General features: G+C 40.0%; 1 protein-coding gene across 28 annotated transcripts in view; it reads right to left on the reverse strand.

Annotated features, from left to right (window-relative positions):
• Positions 1-20,373, reverse strand: part of bt (projectin protein bent) — a 256,610-nt gene that overhangs the window by 192,479 nt on the left and 43,758 nt on the right. For 13 of the 28 annotated variants that reach the window (XM_019048145.2, XM_019048144.2, XM_019048143.2 and 10 more), the window contains exon 1: positions 11,861-12,018. The exons of 1 other annotated variant lie outside the window; for it this stretch is intronic. The gene's annotated coding sequence lies outside the window, so the exon portion shown is untranslated. Of the gene's footprint in view, positions 1-11,689; positions 11,818-11,860; positions 12,021-20,373 lie in introns of those variants that run through there. 14 more of the 28 variants (XM_019048132.2, XM_019048131.2, XM_019048130.2 and 11 more) reach the window with 3 other exon arrangements.

Here is a 20,373-nt window from a genome sequence, read left to right on the forward strand (position 1 = left end):
GCTTACTAAAACAGGCTGGCCAAAAAGTAGTACTTTCACCGTGCTTTTTCAGTAAATTCCCAAGAAATTCAGTACCTCCTCTACAGAATAATTCAGTACTTTTACAGTACCTCCAGTTGATGAAATCCGAAAAATTTCAAAAATTTGAATTTCTCGCTCAAATTGCGATAAAATTGCCAGGAAAATGAAAAATAATTCCGGACTCCTTCCGGGATTTCCGCACTTTTTTCGTAATTCCGGACCGCTCTTAAAAAATCGGTACTATTTCCGGACTTTTCGGACTTGCAGACACCCTGACCTATCATTTTCGTCATTGTCCCTGACATTTCCCGGTTTTCCCGGACTTTTTAAAATTTCCTGACAAATCCTGGTTTTCTCGGCATTCCCTGACTATGGCAACCCTGATTTCCATAGGTTTAGATGGAGACAAACAATGGTGCCAACTTGCTGGATCCGCTGCTGCTCCACAGACACCGGGATTTAGAGGTCCTCGATCCGGGGCGATCTTCCCTCGGGAGAAAACGATGATCCCATAAATTGACACCGTTGCAGCGCTTCTCAAACGCTCACGAATTTTATTGATCAAAACGGCAGTAACCCACGTTTCGTCTCCGCCCGATAGTGCGGAGCCTTGATGCCGGATCTTGCGAGAATCCGGGGAGCTCGACGAGGATCCGCCGGAGGTTCGGCAACACTGCGTGAACTTAACAATTCTGCAAAGCTCATTTAATTGCTTTCTGGCCCCCGGCCAGATCTCCCGACCAGGGATTCGCCCTGTGGGCGGACCGCGGGGATCTGATCTATCTCGTAAAACTATTTTGTCACCAATTTGATTCGGGCTCGTCGGCAGCTCTGCCGTGCGAGGGAAAAACGCCGTATGCGCTTCCAGGCATTGCCAAATTTCCCTTAATAAAATGCGAATGAGTCGGTTGCGCTGCGGTCACAGAATGGAGATGTTGCATGTGCGAGGAATTTGCGATTTGACTGTTTATTCTTATGTAAAAGTTCGTGAGAAACACGATGGTGCCACTGGTTTTCTCTGAAATCAACTCTCAAGCTCAAAAAAAGCTCTCAAGTTGAGGCCAAAATGGAGGGGATATCCCACGCTATCCTGAGAGTCCACCTCTACATCAAGACAAACTCTCCATGCAAAGATAGGGAGCAAATACATTGACAGGGTTGCCGAGTTTTCAGTTTTGGAGTCCCCAAATAAAGTGGCAGCCCTGTCAATGTATTTGCTTCCTATCTATGCATGGAGGGTTTGTCTTGATGTAGATGTGGACTCTCAGGGTAGGGTGGGATATCCCTCCATTTTGGCCTCAACTTGAGAGGGTTTTTTTTTAGCTTGGGAGTCGATTTCAGAGAAAACCAGTGGCACCATCGTGTTTCTCGCGAACTTTTACATAAGAATCAACAGTCAAATCGCAGATTTCTCACACATGCAACATCTCCATTGTGCTTTGAGGCTTTATTCTCGTAGATAAGCTACAACTAATAATATCTGTCTAAACCGCACCTGTAAACGTTTAATATTAATCGAGATATCGCCCTTTGTGAAGTCGGGGTTTTGACGTCATTCACTGCGGTACTGACACCCTTGGTTTTATCCACCTTGCTTTCATCAGTCAGCGTGACGCGCATGTGCACTGGTATTTCAACGTGAAACTCGGATGAAAGCAAGATGGAGGAAACCAAGGGTGTCACTGCCGTGGTGGATGACGTCAAAAATCCGACTTTTCAAAGGGCGATATCTCGCGGTTAATATTGAACGTAGAAAGTTTCAGTTTGGATACATCTTATTCTTTTTAACTAATCCACAAAAATCGAGCATCAAAACACGATTCTACAACCAGCCAGCGCAACTGACCCATTCAATCTAAAGTATCTGAAATATAGGAAATATACTCATCAAACTCCTCCAAAATAAATGTTTTATCACGAGAAATCAGGCAACCTTCGAATGCCTATGTGGTGTTTTTCTGTAGCACGATAGAGTTGTACTCCGTGCGACCGGCCAAAGTTGAACACACACGTTGCGACCGAGAAAGAGCACGATGTCCGTATAATTTTTCGAGTAGTTGAAAAATGAAGGTATTTTGAGATGTAGGATCTTCTGGAACTTATCAAAAATCCCTGACAAGGCTTGATAAGCTTCTTCAGTGATTTCCACGGGAAAAAATGATATTGCTGATTTAACAATTTTGTAGTTAAAAGAAGATTCCGACATGTTTCAATGTAAATTTTACAACCACGATTTTACGAAAAAAATTTCATAACTATCCCCGTGGTTAAATTAGCCTTCCAATATTGTAAAATGTACATTTTAAACATGTCGGACATAATTTTTTAACAAATTAATTGTTAAATCAGCGATCCGTTTTTTTTCCGTGTTATAATGGAAACTCTTGCATGTATCAGGAATTTGCAATTTAAGCACTGATTCCTACGTAATATTTCACAAGAAACTCGAGGAGGTAATTTCTCTGCAATCAACTCCAAAGCTCTAAAAGTTGAGGCCGTGATAGAGGGGATATCCCACGCGCTACCGCGTGAGTCCACCTCTACATATCAAGACAAAGTCTCTAGGCAAAGATAGGGATCAAATAAAATAGCAGGGGTTGTCGTGTTTTCAGTTTTGGAGTTCCCAAACAAAATGGCAATCCTGTTAATGTATATGCTCCCTATCTTTGCATAGAGAGTTTCTCTTCTTATAGAAATGAACTCTCAGGGTACATTGGAAAAGAAAACACATTGGATCTAGAGTCCAGACTCTTACAAATATCGACAAGAAAAAGTACTCTTGATTCAATCAGAATCTAGCTTAAATCAAGAACCAAGCCTCTTAATTTAAGCGGATTTCGTTTTGATTCGAGCAAAAATCCGATTGAATCAATAGTATTTTTTCTTGTCAATGTTTTCAAGAGTCTGGACTCTAGATCCAATGTGTTTTTTTTTCCAGTGGATAATTGAAAACTCTCAAATGAAACAATATAATTTTGTCGTGTAAATTCTCAAGCGGTGTACGCAATGTAATTTAAGTCTACTACATGTCATCATAACTAGCGATTTAAAAAGATAACGAGGAGATAAGAGAGATGAAAAATATGGAAACTGCTAGGTAACATCTCTAAAGATTTCTCCTTAAAAACCGAAAGAAAAACGTTCATCTCAATTCTGGTGATAGCCCTTTTTTCTTACTCAGCGTTTAAGTCTCCGAAAAATGGTCAATTCCCCGATATACGTGAGATAGTTGGAACTGTGAAATACGATGTATTCCAAGGGGAATATTTATGCTTTGAATATTTTGAGTTTATAGGTCTTGATATTTTCTGATTTTCCTCAAAAAATTACATCCATTAAATTAGATCGAGTGGTTTACAAACAAGATTTCATGTGGGTTTGAGACCAAGCAGCTCGCGCGCATTCCGATGTTGAGGAAACCCTCTTTGCAAAATTAAACAAACGAGATTCTGCAAATAGGTCAGTATGACCACTTCTATTATGTAAACAGTTCGCTCAAACGTGGATAAATCTGTCAAAGATCACCTCTCACTTGACCTCATTCCACTCACAAGAAGATTGAACGATTTGTGTCCGTGTTCTTGTACAAAAAAAGAAGAAGAAAAATAATTCTCAAAATAAAAATAAGTTTAATCGAAAACTTACAGCTTTTTTTTAAACCGTTCTATCTCAGCATCAGTTAATAGAGGGATAGCCATTCGCTGTGCCCTAAATTTAAGGTTAGATTTTGGCTTGTTATGTAAAAAAAATAGAGTGTAAATACCTCAAAATGTTTAAAACCATTCGTGAGGAATTTTTTTAACAGTTTCAGAGATTATTTGTTTGTTAAGTTTAGGTTTACTTACATTTGGATTACAATTTGCAATAAGGAACCACTTTTCCTTGCTCTCCCAAACAAGCACATACCTGCATAGGGAAACTAATGGTTTGTATGTTGTTTCTAAAATGGGCCAGAAATAGTGGTTCCTTATAGCAAAATGTAATCCATTTCTCTCTGGCAGATAATATATTTTAGAGACGCGGCAATTACAAATCAAAGCAATATAAACGGACGAGGCAAAAGTTGAGGTTATCGTTTTACTTTCCGCCTTATGATGATTGATGCGCAACTTGTTGAGCCAAAAATCGGGGTCTCCAAAATATTGTCACCTTCCGACCGAAGTACCACAAGCGCCACGCGACGTTTAACAATTTCCGCCGCCATTTTATTTTGTAACGGAGAAAGTGTCGACTGAATCTGTTCGCAACAGATCGTGAGATCGTGTTTGCAACAGATTCACAGGGTAAAGTCTCGCGAAATTTGGCAAGGGTGGAAATTCCAGAGTGACGTCACCACCCTCGCGAATTGGGTCACTCGCCGCTTGGTTTCAAAACAACCGCGGGAAGCAATAACTTACCACTTCACGGAACCCCGACTCTCAACAGTCAACACCCTCCCTCGCCCATCAATTGTTTCAATTTTTCCAACTTCCGATGTTGATTAGGTAGTAATTGCAGACCGCGAATGCAAGTTTTCCCTGCGTTGCCAGCGCACCCCGATTTTCCTGCGAGGAGCGGCCGGAGTTTAATGCAACCTGGCGACACTGCTTCTGCACTGGAAAAAAAACACATTGGATCTAGAGAGACTCTTAAAAACATCGACAAGAAAAAGTACTCTTGATTCAATCAGAATCTAGCTTAAATCAAGAACCAAGCCTCTTAATTTAAGCGGATTTCGTTTTGATTTAATGCTTAAATCTGATTGAATCAAGAGTCCTTTTTTTTGTCAATGTTTTCAAGAGTCTGGATTATAGATCCAATGTGTTTTTTTTTCCCAGTGCACGATAACTGGAATAGTTTTGTCGCCGTAATAGACAACACATTTTTCGGTCATACTTTTAATAGAAATGATAATCACTCAAATTTTCTCGCATAAATCTTCAAAGGATTACGTATTATAACGCTTTCTAATGATTTCTTGCTCTACTTCTCAATTAACATTAAGTAAAATTCCGAAAATGTGCTGTCTGTTACGCGGTAAAAAGTCAGCATAACAGACAGCGCATTTTTGGCTCTTTATATATTATAATTGAAAAGTAGAGCAATAAATCTTTGAAAAGTGTGATAACACGTAACCCTGTGTAGATTAATGCATAGAAATTCGAGCGATTATCATTACTACTCAAAATATGACCGAAACATGTGTTGTCTGTTACGGCGACAAAACTATTACAGTTATCGTCAGACCACCCTTCTCATGGCTGTAGAATCTGACATTAAAATGATCGAATTTTACGATGAGTGTACAGTGGCAGGCCGTGAATGATCGATTATCGATATTTCCCCATTTGAAGCTATGGTAAAGAATCGATTATTAAGGCGTTCGTTGCGGACAGCGGACACCCTGTTTATCGATTCTTTTCCATAGGTTTAAATGTATAAAAAATAAATTCTACCAATCTTCAAGTCGATTCCGCCAGAGGAATGGTTACCTGTACCAGTAAATAGTAACGTTTACCTTTCTTCTGGCAGAATTGGCTCTAAATTGACGTTGTGTGAAACACAGCTTGAAGGAATGGTAAATTCTACCTATCTTTTTATCAGTGTGAAACCGCTAGGCGCCGGAAGCGTGTTCTAAGAGTCAAAATAAGTCTTTTTACCTGTACGAGGTTTTGATTTCCAAAATTGGCCCCACCTAGAGCCAAGCCCCCCCTCCCCAATTTTAGGTAAAATCGCCAGCTACACACTGAAAAAAAATTCTCGGCGTTTTTACCAAGGTCCGTTGGTACCTTTAGCATCTCACTTTTTTTTACCAATCATTGGTACTTTTACCAAGACAGGCTGGTAAGCTTACCTAAAAACCGGTATTTTTACTGTTTTTCCCGGTAAGAATACCACTTTTACTGGTAATCAATTCCCGGTAACTTTGCCAGTTAATCTCGGTAATTCTACCACAGTCGATAAAAAATATTGGCGTTTTTACCAAGGTCCAGTAAAATTACCGAGGAAGTTCAATAATTTTACCGAGATTTCTCGGTAAAATTACCAATTCCATGAATGGTAATTTTACCAAGAAAAAACTGGGATCAAACAGAACCCTGAATTCTTGGTAATTTTACCCTTTTCTTAGTAAATACACCGAGATTTTTTTTTCAGTGCGGATGAGATTCAACCATCAGAAGACGATTCTTCGCGAACCGCGTAATCGACGGATTTGGCAACTCGGGTTGTATTAAACGCGTGCTCACTATGGGCGCCGTGATATTTCACCGCATGCCAAAGTTAAAAATACCCTCTAATAAGAAACACTTTGCACTCGGGACGGAACGAAGCGCTTACATTGTGCCGCGCTGCCGCCTGCCCGGTCATCCTAGTTGCCAGGGTGGCGGAGAAAAGCCCCGTTCTCCTCGCCCGAGAAAAGCGGAATCGGGGAGTTTCAGCGCGATCTGCCAACGCTTCCGGGCACGGAGACCAATCTTTAGCTTTAAACAGACCGATAAAAACGGGACTGATGAATTTCGCTCGCAGTTGGGTTTCAGGGACAAATATTTCTAGGTTTGCGGAATAAAAATAGTGGAACTAGGGGTTCGTTTTTTGAGCGCTGCACCTCTCGATACTCTAAGGGTACTCTGAGGTGACTTCGTAACTTGGAGAGAAATGCAGTCGCCCCAACGTGAAGTTCTGTTCAATAATCCCTTCATACTTAAAAGCCCTGGATAGACACTCAAATTTCCGAACCAATTCCGATCAAAGTAGCATCAAAGTGTCGGGATTCATCAGTCTTAAACTCATTAATTTGCATAATTTTAAAATGAAAACTTGGCAGAAATGTTTCCTGTGGCAGGAAATCGTCACCTTCCAAGCAAAGTATCACAAGCGCCATGCGACGTTTAAAAATTTCCGCCTCCATTTTATTTTTTTACAGAGAAATTGTTCAACGAAGCTGTCCGAAAATTTCACTGAATTTTCTTTGTGCTGCCGATAAAATTTAGTGAAATTTCCGGACAGATTCAACCAACAATTTCTCAGTAAAGAAATAAAATGGCGGCGGAAATTTTTAAACGTCGCATGGCGCTTGTGATACTTTGCCTGGAAGGTGACGAAATGATGAATAGTGGCACTCCATTCTGATCTTACTTTGAACAAAATAGTGCGGCCCGTCAAAATTTAATGGTAGATGGTGACCATCACTCCATCAATCATCAGCATGTCTACTTTGATCGGAATTGGTTCGGAATTTGTTCGTCTATCCACGGCTAAATACGCCTATCTCACGGCCGGCTTTTTCTTAAGACAGATTCAGAAAAAGGAAGGGAGTATTTACGAAAGGGTTGCATTTTGCAAAAAGGCACCACAAGCATTCTAATGTCGCTATGATTGTGCAACCTATTTTGCCTTGCAAATATAAACTGGATTGCGTTTTGCAAGAGGAAACCATGAGCATTCCGATGTCGCTAAGATTGTGCAACTTTCTTTACCTTGCAAATGTAAACTGATCATGTAAACAAAGTTTGTCTTCACTCCCAATAAAGTATGAATTCAAGACAAAAATTACCATTATAGGTATAATTTTTTGCAGGATTTCAGTAATATTTTGCAAATAATGTAAGTTGGAGAATTCTAGCAACAGTGGAATGCTTTTGGTTCCATTTTGCATAATGCAATCCAACTGATTATCTAGACAAGTTCTGTATCTTTGCTCTCAATAAACCATACATTCGATACGAAAATTATCTTTGTAAATTTAATTTTTTGCAAGGTTACAGAAATTTTATTGCAGAAATATAAGTTGCACAATCCTAGCAACATTGGAATACTCTTGGTTCCTTTTTGTAAAATATAATCCATGTGTAGTAGGAGGTGAAACCCCTGGCCTTAAAGTGGCGTGACCCTATAGCACCCCTACAGAGTCATTTTTTGAGGCATATTTCAAATATTTAAAGAGCGCAGGCTCATCAAGATATCATTAACCGCACGTTAATTTGTAGCCGCAAAACTCACGAAAATCGGCCGGATGGATCTGTACATCGAATGTAGATATTGCAGGATGGATAGAAAGATTAGTTGATTGATACTTTTGTTGGAGAAAGTAACGTTGTATTTTGAACTAGAGTGATGCGCGCATCGCGCCTTCAATTCGGCAGATACAACACGGACATCCATCAAGCACGAATAGTTGTATCTCTGCGCCGTCAACAACGCGAACGTGAATCAAAATGAAAATGGGCAGTCTGGGATAACTTAATTTTAGTTAACGATCGAAACATTTTCAATTCTCTAATTCAAGTCAATCGATAGAGTTTTTGACGTTTGCCTCGGTTTATGCCTTAAAGTATAGAGTTTACATCTTGGTCAATATTAACACAAGTCAGAAAATTATTTGTGTAATATCGATGGTAAAAGTAATACGGAAATTTTACTGTGCACTGAGGGAAACAGAAACATTGATTTTGAGGTTTACAAATGTAAGCCGATCTGGTAAAAATACAGGCTCTCTTTAAAAAAATCATTAAAGGATGGGTAGAATTATCTCCGGCTTGTATGGCAAATTTGGAGTACATATTGCAATAAGAAACCACTATATCTGGCCCATTATAGAAACACCATGCGTGCTTTGAAATTTGAAAATTTAATACTTGAATAAGAAAGACTTTGGGCACCGGTGCCTTATTTTCAATACCGTTTTTTTCTTTGAAAAAACAATTATTGATAAATAAATTGTGCGATTTTTATATGGTAAAATATGAATGAGCTTTTTTAATTAATTAATTATTTATTATTAATTTTCTTTTTTATGGATCTTTGGTGCGTGTGAATAAAATTTACTCCGTTAAAGGCCCATTTATTTTAATTTGCAGAAAACAAAAGCAGTAAACATCAAATTACCAATTATTGGGGAATTTTTTTTTTCAAAAAAATTAGTACAGATTTATTTTATAAACAGGGTAATATGATTACACCCTCAGATAGCGTTCTGTCGATCATAGGATTGACACTCAGCGATCTCTGTAACATTTCATCGGGTATTATACCCCCCCTCCCCCCCTTACTTTGTAGGTAGTACCAAACCGACACATTAAAAAGCCGTGAAAAGATTCATTTCGAGTACTATTGAAGAAAAGTTATGCCAAAAAGCGAATTGAGGAGAGGCTGTCGTGAACATTCCCCCCGCACTCTGTATGGACAATTTGGACTGCTTTAAGCAAGAAGGAACCAAGCCACATCAAATATTGCTAAATTTTTTACAAGAGAACGTTTGTGCGGATCCCTTTGAACATTTTAAAAAAATTGCATCGTACTGTGCAGGAAATTCACTGAAATTTGCACAAAAATCCGCACAACTGTTTTCATGTAAAAAATTGAATTGCCCAACTAAATTTGGCAATAACTGATGCGGCTTGGCTCCTTTCTGCTTAACGCTGTGCAAATATTCATTACTTTCTCCAAAAACAAATATTTTTGAGAGGAAAGGCTGAAATACGACTGCGAATGAGGGAAATTTTCATCGCGGCGATTTAAAATTGTGAATTTGTTTGCCGATAGAAATCTGAGAGTTTGAACCGGATAATTTATGATGTCAACCAGACTTTTTTAAAATCATTTTCTTCCAAAACTTTCTTTGCCGTTGAGCACTATATACCTATAGTTTCGTTTCAAGAAAGTCTCATTTTCAGCGGGAACCGTTCAGTCGGATGCATCTAACTGGACTGCATTTTGCAATTTGGAGCTATAAATTCTGTCTCATCTAAAAAAAAAAAAAAAACGCTTATGTGCATAGGGAAAGTAATGGCACATGCGTTGTTTTAAACAAGGCTAGAATCTATAGTTCCAAATTGCAAAATGCAGTCCAACTGGTCGTAACTTGTGTTGCGCCGAACAGCTCAGTAGGTCAGTTGCGCTGGTCACAGAATCGTGCTTTAATGCTTGATTTTTGTAAAGCAGCTCAATAATAAGATCTGTCCAAACAAGAAATTTCTCCAGTCAATATTTACGGAGATATCGCGCTTTGAAAAATTTGATTTATGGCGTCATCCAACGCGACACTGACACCCTTGGTTTCTTGGACCTTGCTTTCAGTGAAAACGAAATCAGTGAATTTTGATCAGTGATACTGGCTACTCAACGTGGAACTTGGATGAAAGCGAAGTGGAAGAAACCAAGGGTGTCACTACCGCGGTGGATGACGTCAAAAACCCGACTTTTAAAAGGGCGATATCTCGATTAATATTGAGCGTAGAAAGTTACTGTTTGGACGGATCTTATTCTTCTTAGCTAATTCACAAGAATCAAGCATTGAAACACTATTCTGTGACCAGCGCAACTGACCCATTCATTGAGATTAAATTGAGTTCGAAGTGGCCTTCATCTCTACATTGAGCGCATTTTCTATGATTGGAAAACTTATCAAATTCCGACACGTAAACAAAACAATGAGTTTGTTTATTTTTCTATAGGTATTACCGTTGATCAGACACAGTAACAAAAGATCCGATAAATTTAAGTACTTAAAAGTTGAAACACCCGCCAGATTTAGCTGCGTGACGCGTTTCATCAATGGGGCAAAGGGAATAGATAAATCTATTCGTAAATGGTCACCCGAACAAACCAATAGATAGATTACGAAATTAACCACCGCAAAACATGTGATTTATCAAAATTTCAAGAAGAATCCTATGAGCACAAAAATTTACAAAACAAAAACAAGTTCCAAGTTCTACTCTTAAGTGGAAGAGAACAGTCATCCTTGAACGTTAATTCATATTCATTGCTCACAAAAAAACTAGAATTTACGAGGGTGAGCGATCAAAAACCTAATTTAAATAAGTTTTACGATTGAAGAATGTTTTCGTGTGCTGAACTTGTTTTTTTTTTATATACATTTATGGAACTCCATGATTTAGAAAACGATAGAAATCCTCTTGAACGAAACGTTGCTAATTTGCCGATCGGATTACATTCTTTCCGATGCCTTAAATGAACCACGTTATTTTTGAACAAGCGGGACGTTGGAATTGGTTGTTTTCAAAGTAATCTACACTGAAAAAAAGTATGGTAACAGCTACTATAAGTCCACTTGATTTTTTACTGTGATACTTTTTGGTGAAATAAACACAATTATAGTAGTATCCACCAGTCCTCTGGTGATATCTACCATAATATGGTAAATGCAACGATAGAGTCTGGTGTTCATTACCATACTCGGATCACTGTGTCGGATTATAGTAGAATCTACCATTTTTTTTTCAGTGTAAAAAATACTGATTCCTCCTAGTGTTGAGTAAATTTCGGAAATTTTTGACGTGTTTGACTTGTTCTACTTCAAATTTTGGCGAGGCAAAGCTTCTTGTGAAGGTTTAAATATTGTCCTGTCCAGCGGTCAAACTTCGTGATCTTTAAATGGTTTGTTGATTCACTGGGGGAAAAAACACATTGTATCTACAGTCCAGACTCTTAAAAACATCGACAAGAAAAAATACTCTTGATTCAATCAGATTTAAGGTTAAATCAAGAACCAAGCCTCTTAATTTGAGTGGATTTCCTTTTGATTTATGCTTAAATCTGATTGAATCACGAGTCCTTTTTCTCGTCAATGTTTTCAAGAGTCTGGACTCTAGATCCAATGTGGTTTTTTCTTCCAGTGTTCCAGCATCAGATCGGACCGGAGAATAATGAAATGCTTTCTACTTACGGTTCTACGTTCCCAACTTTCAAACTTACAACAGCCGAACGGCCTGGGCCGTTCGCACACTCACAACCCGAAAAATCGTTAGACAAAAATTAAAACAATCGAAGATACTAAACCAAAACGCTCCGGGTCAAATGATAAAAATTAGAAAACGCTAAAAAGACAGCGACGCACCTTCATAAACGGAACGGAAAGGGGTTTTTTACGACACTGAGAAAGCACCACAGATATAATCCATCTTCTGTTTTCCAATGCACGGTTAATACACCTGGTCGCTCAGTGTAGTCGGACTGACAGTGTGACCGGTGCCGCGCTGATGCGACGGGCGCTGCTTCGGCTAAATTTAACCCGCTCCAACCGAACGGCTTATCTATTCTAATTATGATGATCTAATTTTAGCGGCGAATCCACCGGTCACCCCCCTCTGCTCCCCCTCCCCTCACCGGCGACGCCATCGGTGAGCAACGGTGAATCAACAAACATCGCGTCACGATTCCTACGAGACTACCCCATCCCCCCTCCCCAGATTCGGGGGAGGGGTTACCTTTGAGTACGCTCGGTTTCATTGAAAAGCGCGGTCAGGGAGCGCGAAAGACGGGAGGGGATCGAGGAAAGAATAAGGAGCAGCGGGCTGATTCTTGAAATGGAGATGTTGCACGAGTGAGGAATTTGTGATTTGACCGTTGATTCATATGTAAAAGTTTGCGAGAAACGCGATGGTGACACTGGTTTTCTCTGAAATCAACTCCCAAGCTCAAAAAAAGCTCTCAAGTTGAGGCCAAAATGGAGCGGATATCCCACCCAATCCTGAGAGTCCACCTCTACATCAAGACAAACTCTCCATGCAAAGATAGGGAGCAAATACATTGACAGGGCTGCCACTTTATTTGGGGACTCCAAAACTGAAAACACGGCAACCCTGCTAATGTATTTGCTCCCTATCTTTGCATGGAGAGTTTGTTTTGATGTAGAGGTGGACTCTCAGGGTAGGGTGGGATATCCCCTCCAATTTGGCCTCAACTTCAGAGCTTTTTTGAGCTTAGGAGTTAATTTCAGAAAATAACCAGTGGCACCATCGTGTTTTTTGCGAACTTTTCCATAAGAATCAACAGTCAAATCGCAAATTCCTCACACATGCAACATCTGCATTCAGCGAGCAAATGTGCACAGTAGCGTCGTTTGTAGCAAGGTTCAGCGCTGTAAGGATGCAACTATTCGTGCTCAAGGGATACGCGTGTTGCATAAACAATATTTGAAGGCGGCCTTGAACCGAGAAAATTTACCGTAAGAAAAAATACTTAAATCGCAAATCCCTCACACATGCAAGGTATCTATCGGGCTTGAGGCTGACGCCAAATAGAGCAACAAAATCGAGAATCGAGCTCTCAAACGCCGCGCCAGTACCATCAATGCACGCAAAAATTCCATTTCTAAGGCCTTGTTTCCACGGGCCGTTTCACGGGATTCGTCCCGGGGAAAAATCCCACTTACAAAGTTGGGAAAAATATTGAATTAATCAATATTTTTCCTAGTACCAAGTATGGTCCTTGTACCCCTCTAAGACCCACTGAGAGAGGAATTCAGATGAAGTGAAAACGAACTGTGCAATATTTTGTTGATCACTCCATTGTTCATGTTTGTTTTGTTAAAATAATGTGTCTAATTGTCAATTGAGTGCAATTATTATTTTGATCCCGATTAAATACTCGACTTCATCTAATTTATCTTCCCGCGCAAACTAGTCGCAGGACCGTATGAACCTCGTCCCGTGGAGACGGTAACTGGGAAAAATCCCAGAGGTTTCATTCCTGCGATTCGAATTTGGGACAAATCCCATGAAAACGTCCCAAGGAGACAAAGCCCAAGAGACAGACGAAGTACAGAATGCTCAGGCAACTTTCTGACGATACCTCTGTTTATACTTCTCGATGAACTTGGGGCGGGATAAAAGAGAGTTGAAAATAATTTACATTGTAATGATATCATCAGAGTCGTCAACGTTGGCATTACGGGCCCATCAGCGGGGAGCATCTCAAAAGGTGACGCTATCAGTCACTCGGTAATTTGGCAAGTCAGACTCGTTTCCCGCTCGTTCCATCGCGGACCAGAGTAATTATTTTCTTTTGCCAAGAGCAAAGGGGAGGTGTAAAGGGGAGGAAACATTAGGAACAGTTTAAAGCCTTTATGGTGATACGGTGTCTTTACGCGAGTTTTGTTACACAATGTTTTATCTTCAGAATTCCGCGAGGAAAACAAATCACAGGACAGGAAGTCTAGAAATCCACTTTTAAAGGAGATATTGATGGCTAATGTCTACACGGAGAAAAAAAACTTCGTGCATGGGACCCGAAGTTTAGGTCATATGGATCTCTGAAGTTTTCGGATTGAGCACCTGAACACTTTAGATCTAGCTGTCGAGGTTCGGATCACACATCTGAAACTTCAATTCTTACATCTGAAGTACTTCGGTTTTCACATCCGAAAAACTTCGGTTGTCATATCCGAAAAACTTCGGTTGTCATATCCGAAAAACTTCGGTTCTCACATCTGAAGTACTTCAGATGTAAAAACTGAAGTTTCAGATGTGTGATCCGAACCTCGACAGCTAGATCTAAAGTGTACAGATGCTAATTCTGAAAACTTCAGAGATCCATATGACCTAAACTTCGGGTCCCACGCACGAGGTTCTTTTCTCCGTGTAAAGGGTATCTTCGTACTACCGTGATAGTGAAGAGAGCAGTAAGTGCAAATTTTCGAAATCAAATACCCTTCAAAATTCGTCTAGCTAAAACAGCAAAATTCATCTTAATTGTATCAAAACGAGCCACATGAGAAAGCCGTATACCTAAGTGCGCAAAAATGACGTAATATCAGGCATGACAGTTGTAAGTGACAATATTCCTCCAAAGCGTCAATGGAAAGGGTGCTCTCAAGAAAAGTGCCACCCTCTTCTGCCAATTTTTAGCCTGAAAATGTATTTTTGTGTGTCCAAAACACGACCAAGAAAGCATGCAGGAGATAGCACTTACGGCTGTCTTGCAAACACTAACCAAACATGACAATGAAAAATACCGTTTCTACATATATAATTGAAATAAAATCAGTCGACTTAAAATCATCCAAACACTTTCTAAGTGTCTTCCGGATGATAAGTGGCAATTTGACAAAGCACGGAGGCTTCTATCAACATAATTTTCCGGTCAGAAGCCTCTGAACCCGTTTTCTTAAAACTTCATTATTGCACTTACTGCTCTCTTCGCTATCACAACAGTGCTCTTTTGGGCCCTAACTTTATTCGCGGAGGCATCGGAGAAGGCCTGACGGATTTTCGGAGTTTCACACCTGTCTATTCTATTCTCTCGCTCAAAAACATCCTCACTATATAACCTTGGCAATAGCAGATGTGGCTTGGTACCTTTCTGTTAAACGCGGTCCACTTAATCTAAAATATCTGGAACTTTCAAGGAAAAACATTCATGAATGTTGTCATGCATGAAAATACATGTTTTATCAAGGGAAATTTGGCAACTCTCGAACGTTCATAGGGCGTTCTTACTAAGCACGGCAGGATAGAAGGCGAGAGAGAATTAAAGGTTTAACGAAATTATGAAAGACAAATTTGAAGGAAAGAATATAGGAAATACAATACGTACAATTTTACATGAATACGTGCGACACGTGCGTATGTGCACGAATCGATGGACGGCTAGAACTGCAGTATTTCTTACCTGAAACAAACGGAGAGATATTCATGAATACTTCACTCATAATAAATACAATATTAAAATTAAAGGAGGTCTTGAAAAAGTACGAGGATCTTCACCAAGTAGCATTCCCTATTCATTTACGGACATGTCTCTCTTCGATGGATAGCGTAGCCCTCGTTGCAGGAATGGCCCGGAGAGCTTTCGTAGACATTTAAAAATTGAACTTGGGGCCTCAGATCACCAACCACTGGAAATAAACTATAAGTAAAAAATAGTAGAACAACCATGTTCAACTTTTTTAGGAGATGAATGGGTTCAAAACCCGACGGGTGCATCCGAAAGAAAAGCGTATCATATTTATCTCTGATTTGCAACGTTATGCACCACTTTCATGTTTTATTTTTAATATGCGTTTTTAAAAAGCTACACACAGTTGTTCTGAAAAGTTTCCGCGAATATACTAAAATGATATCAAATAAAAGTATCGAATATTTCGACGTTTTTCGTTCGTTCTATTTTCTTTTAATGTAACCAAAACAAAATTAAATATCATCTGAATTTCTAAATCGTTACAATGAGGATATACATTTCCCTTCAATTATGATTAAAAATTAGGCAGAACGTCAAATATGATGACTCGCAGTCCAACAGCATTTCTATACATTCTTGTAGGCGCTAATATGCGTTTCAGGCCAACTGGCCGACTGCACTGCGTTTGGAGTAATGCGAGAAGTATTCATGCAGTCTTGTAGGCGCTGATATGGGCTGTACTGTTTGGCGCAATGCGTGAGGCATTCTTACAGTCTTGCAGGCGCTAATATACGTTTAACGCCAGCTGCACTGTTTGGCGCAATTTTTCGAACTCCCGTTGCAATCGCGGCATCGAATAATCGAACTTGAAAGGCCCATGTTGTATTTCGACGTCGCATAAGCATTTCAACGTTGCCTCGTTTCTCCCGATTAAATATTTTTTTCCGAGAAAATTCAGATAAGTTCTTTATACCTTCGACCAATATTCAAATATATCATTTCATTTATCATCAGAGGGTAAGACATCGATGATGTGTCTACAAATTAACCTAAACTAGCGTAACATGAAAATGCGTTTATTTTCCAATTGTTTCCTGCTTTGCCAAACTTCTACCTTAAATTAACTTCATTTTAAAATTCGCGCATTCCTGTAGCATATGTTGAGATTTCTATTCGCGCAATCCATGTGTTTTTTTCGCACAATCCTTACATATTTACTTAGACCTTTTGCGCAATTCTGGATTACCGGTTCCAATCAACCCTTTCGCAATAGCGAAACCCAACATGGCTGACGCTTTCCCTGCGCAAATCGCAATCAGGGGCACAAGGTCAACCGAAGCGGATTTTTATCAACGCGAATAAATCGTTAATGTGAACACGCTATGTCGTTAACAAATGGTTAGAATCCCGACCAGACACACGTGTTTTGGCGGATTGGTGTCAACCATGTTGACTGTTATGTAGTATACTAGTGCGCAGGGGTTGGCTAGAACGATTCCTCTGACGGAATGTTCACCTGTGCCGTAGTATCGTTTCTGAAGCGGGAAGCTCGAAATAACGCAAATCTCACGTAAATTATGAAGTATAAGCAGTGCATTTCAAAATTTGCTAATGCGCTCATCGTGATTTTTGAGACATTTATACTGATGGAAACAACTCTTATTTTTGCTCTACACAGAAAGAAAGTAAATGTTGATTTAGCATTTATACTGTTAAAAAGATGTCCAAGTTTCAAATGCTGATTTTACATTTTAACAAATGCTAACGTAACTACGCCCAATGCAAATCCTACAAATTAAAATGTTATGTTAGCACTTCTGTATTGTAAAATCAGCATTTGAAACTTGTCGAACATCTTTTTAACAGTATAAATGCTAAATCAACATTTAATTTTTTTCCGTGTAGCAAAAGTTTGCAACAGCCCCATTCCGGCGCAAACCTTGAAAAGTTTACTGGGCCGTGCCTTTCGCTGACCGTCGCAGCAGCCAATTAATCCCGCCGCCATTTCCTTCTCAAACAATTTGCCGCCTTCATTTTTTACTCTGATTAGCGGGAAAGCGCCTACAGGCGGGCGGGGAGGAGGAAGCGTTCTGGTATATTGTATCGAGTATTAATTGAACTCCCGCGCGTCATTCGACCGCGGGGTTTCCAAATTGCATCCAAATTCTTCGCAAAAACAATGTACGTGAGGACATCGTGTGCTTGAAAGTTGGATACGCTGCTCTGCTGGCTTTCTAAGAGGTTAGGCTACGGCTGCTCGAGTTTCAGAAGTGGATTAATGTGTGTTGTAAACCCGATAGTGTTCTTTTCTGCCGAGTTTCTGTGGAATTTAGGAGTGTTAATGTTCATGCGTATTGGCTATATGGACGTATTCATGCTAAAAGGATACGGAGAAACAAAACACGGTTATTCGTCGGTTACTACGGTAATAATGTCACACAGGGTTCCACTACCGTGGAACCGTGGATTTTGGTAATATTATTGATGAGCACAGTAGCATAACCATGCTCATAATAGTATGTCTGTGCCAACAGTAATATTACGGAGACATAATAATATACATCTCTATTGATGGTGTCAAAATTTGGTAAGTAGTTGCGGCTTCAATCTCCGTTCAAAATTTCTCCCACACCTGGAGGTACTAAAAATAAACATAGAGATTCAAAAATAATATTGGAATGAAAATAAACAAATAAATCACGAATTCGTAGTTACCACCATGCTAATATAGCGATGCAAAATTATCAACGCGGATTTGTTTTTTCATGTTTTTGCGAGCGTGCGAATACCAATGCGAATATAAAACAAATAATAAATATAGTAAATTCAAGCGTATACATAAAACAAAGAAAATGAAATAATCCGGTCAGGCGAAAGGAGTCTTGATCCCTCGGACGAGTGTCATCCGCGATGAAAAGTTATTTAAAACACGGATCTGACCACACTTAAACCCGTTCGCGTGGCTGTAAAACTGAGGGGCTGCCGTTTAATTCCGTGTTTTTTTACGATTGATAAAAGTAATCGTTATATTTCATCCTCTCCGAAGCATCATGTCGAACCGAAAATAGAACGACATCTTGTAAAGTTTTTCCCGCTGTGCAGCAGTCTCGCTTTACCTGCTTCGCGGGTTTCCCTCAAAGTTTAGGTCCGGGACGTTTTGATTTGCGATTGGTCAGTTGCGCGTGTCACTGAATCATGTTCTCATTGGTTAGTTAAACAAACAAGGTCCATTTGGATGCCAACTTTCTGCGTCAAATCGTCACCTTATCCGGCCGAGGTATCACAAGCGACATGCGATGTTTAAAAATAATGATAACATCGAGCAAAAAGTCGTGATAAATTCAGATAAAAAATCTATTTCATCGAGCGGGATTTTATGGAAATAAAACTGCGACAGGATTAAGGATAATCGCTCCGAAGTTGATGATCCTATGCCTTATACCTAAAATTGATTTTTCCAAGGATTTAAATGGAGAAAATATAGTGTAGCCACCTTGCAAAATCACCACTGTCTAAAGATTTAGGCGGGTGACGCTACGAAACGGTACGAACCTCTCTCCGTTTGACCAATCTCTCCATGACCCAAAATGTACTTAAAAACTAGTTGCTTGACATCAAGTATGAAAAAGAAGAGGTCGGAGGCGGGAAAAAAGAGAGGGAGAAAAAGTGAGAGGTGAAGATGTGGCTCAGAGGATTGGAGCTGGACGGTATCTGCTTTAGAACGCAGTCGCGATCAGGCGCGACGAGATAACTATTTTAACTCCGGAGTGCATAAAATTGCAGCCTTCTTTTTTGAAGGCGGAACAAACTGGATCATGTCCTCCGCTTGAACAGATGAATTGAACCGAATTGAACAGAGCTGTATCATCGAGTCGCTTCAAGCTTGAACCGAGAATCGACTTCATCGCCGCTGACGTCACTGGCACTCTATTATTCCCATTCATTCTTACGGCTCTCAACTAACAAGCATACCCCTTCTTTTCCACCTGTCTCCGGTTCCGTTCAGCAGGAATGCGTCCGGCTCTTCAGTTCTATTCAAGGATTAGCTATATCTATTATCTCTGTTCAAATTTGTGTTTACAATTCTTTTATATGCATTACAGCTTCATTATAGCACTCCCATGCGAAAGTGGAAAAAACCAAAGGACTTCAGCTAGCGTATTTCATGAGGTAGAATGCAGCAAAGTTGCTGATTCCTTTTTGGCAAAATTGGACGTATTTATGCTAAAAGGAACTATGTGCAAGTGGTAAGATGGGGTATGCTTGTGGAAGCTGGATAAGGAACAATGTGGTCAGTGGATATAGTTCCTTTCGAGAAAATGGAAAAGCGGGATTTTCAATTAAATCAAAAGGAACTGAGCGCTAACTCGTGAGCCGTGGGAATGTAACCAGATCCTTGTGGACAGGGCTCATGAGTTAAAGACCGCCTTCCCGATCGTTGCTTCCCTCGTCGTTGCCGCTGACGTCACTGGCGCTTTAAATTTTCCATTCATTCTTATGGCCCGACCACTAACGAGCACACCCCATCTTTCCACGTGCACATAGTTCCGTTTAGCATATATACGTCCAATTGAGTTGTTGCATGTGTGAGGGATTTGCGATTTTACCATTGATTCTTATGTAAAAGTTCGCGAGAAACACGATGGTCCCACTGGTTTTCTCTGAAATCATCTCCCCAGCTCAAAAAAAGCTCTCAAGTTGAGGCCAAAATGGAGGGGATATCCCACCCTACCCTGAGAGTCCACCTCTACATCAAACTCTCCATGCAAAGATAGGGAGCAAATACATTAGCAGGGTTGCCGTGGTTTCAGTTTTGGAGTCCCCAAATAAAGTGGCAGCCCTTTCAATGTATTTGCTCCCTACCTTTGCATGGAGAGTTTGTTTTGAAGTAGAGGTGGACTCTCAGAGTAGGGTGGGATATCCCCTCCATTTTGGCCTCACTTTGAGAGC

Source organism: Bemisia tabaci, chromosome 9 (genome assembly GCF_918797505.1).
Source record: "Bemisia tabaci chromosome 9, PGI_BMITA_v3".
Classification (NCBI taxonomy): domain Eukaryota; kingdom Metazoa; phylum Arthropoda; class Insecta; order Hemiptera; family Aleyrodidae; genus Bemisia; species Bemisia tabaci.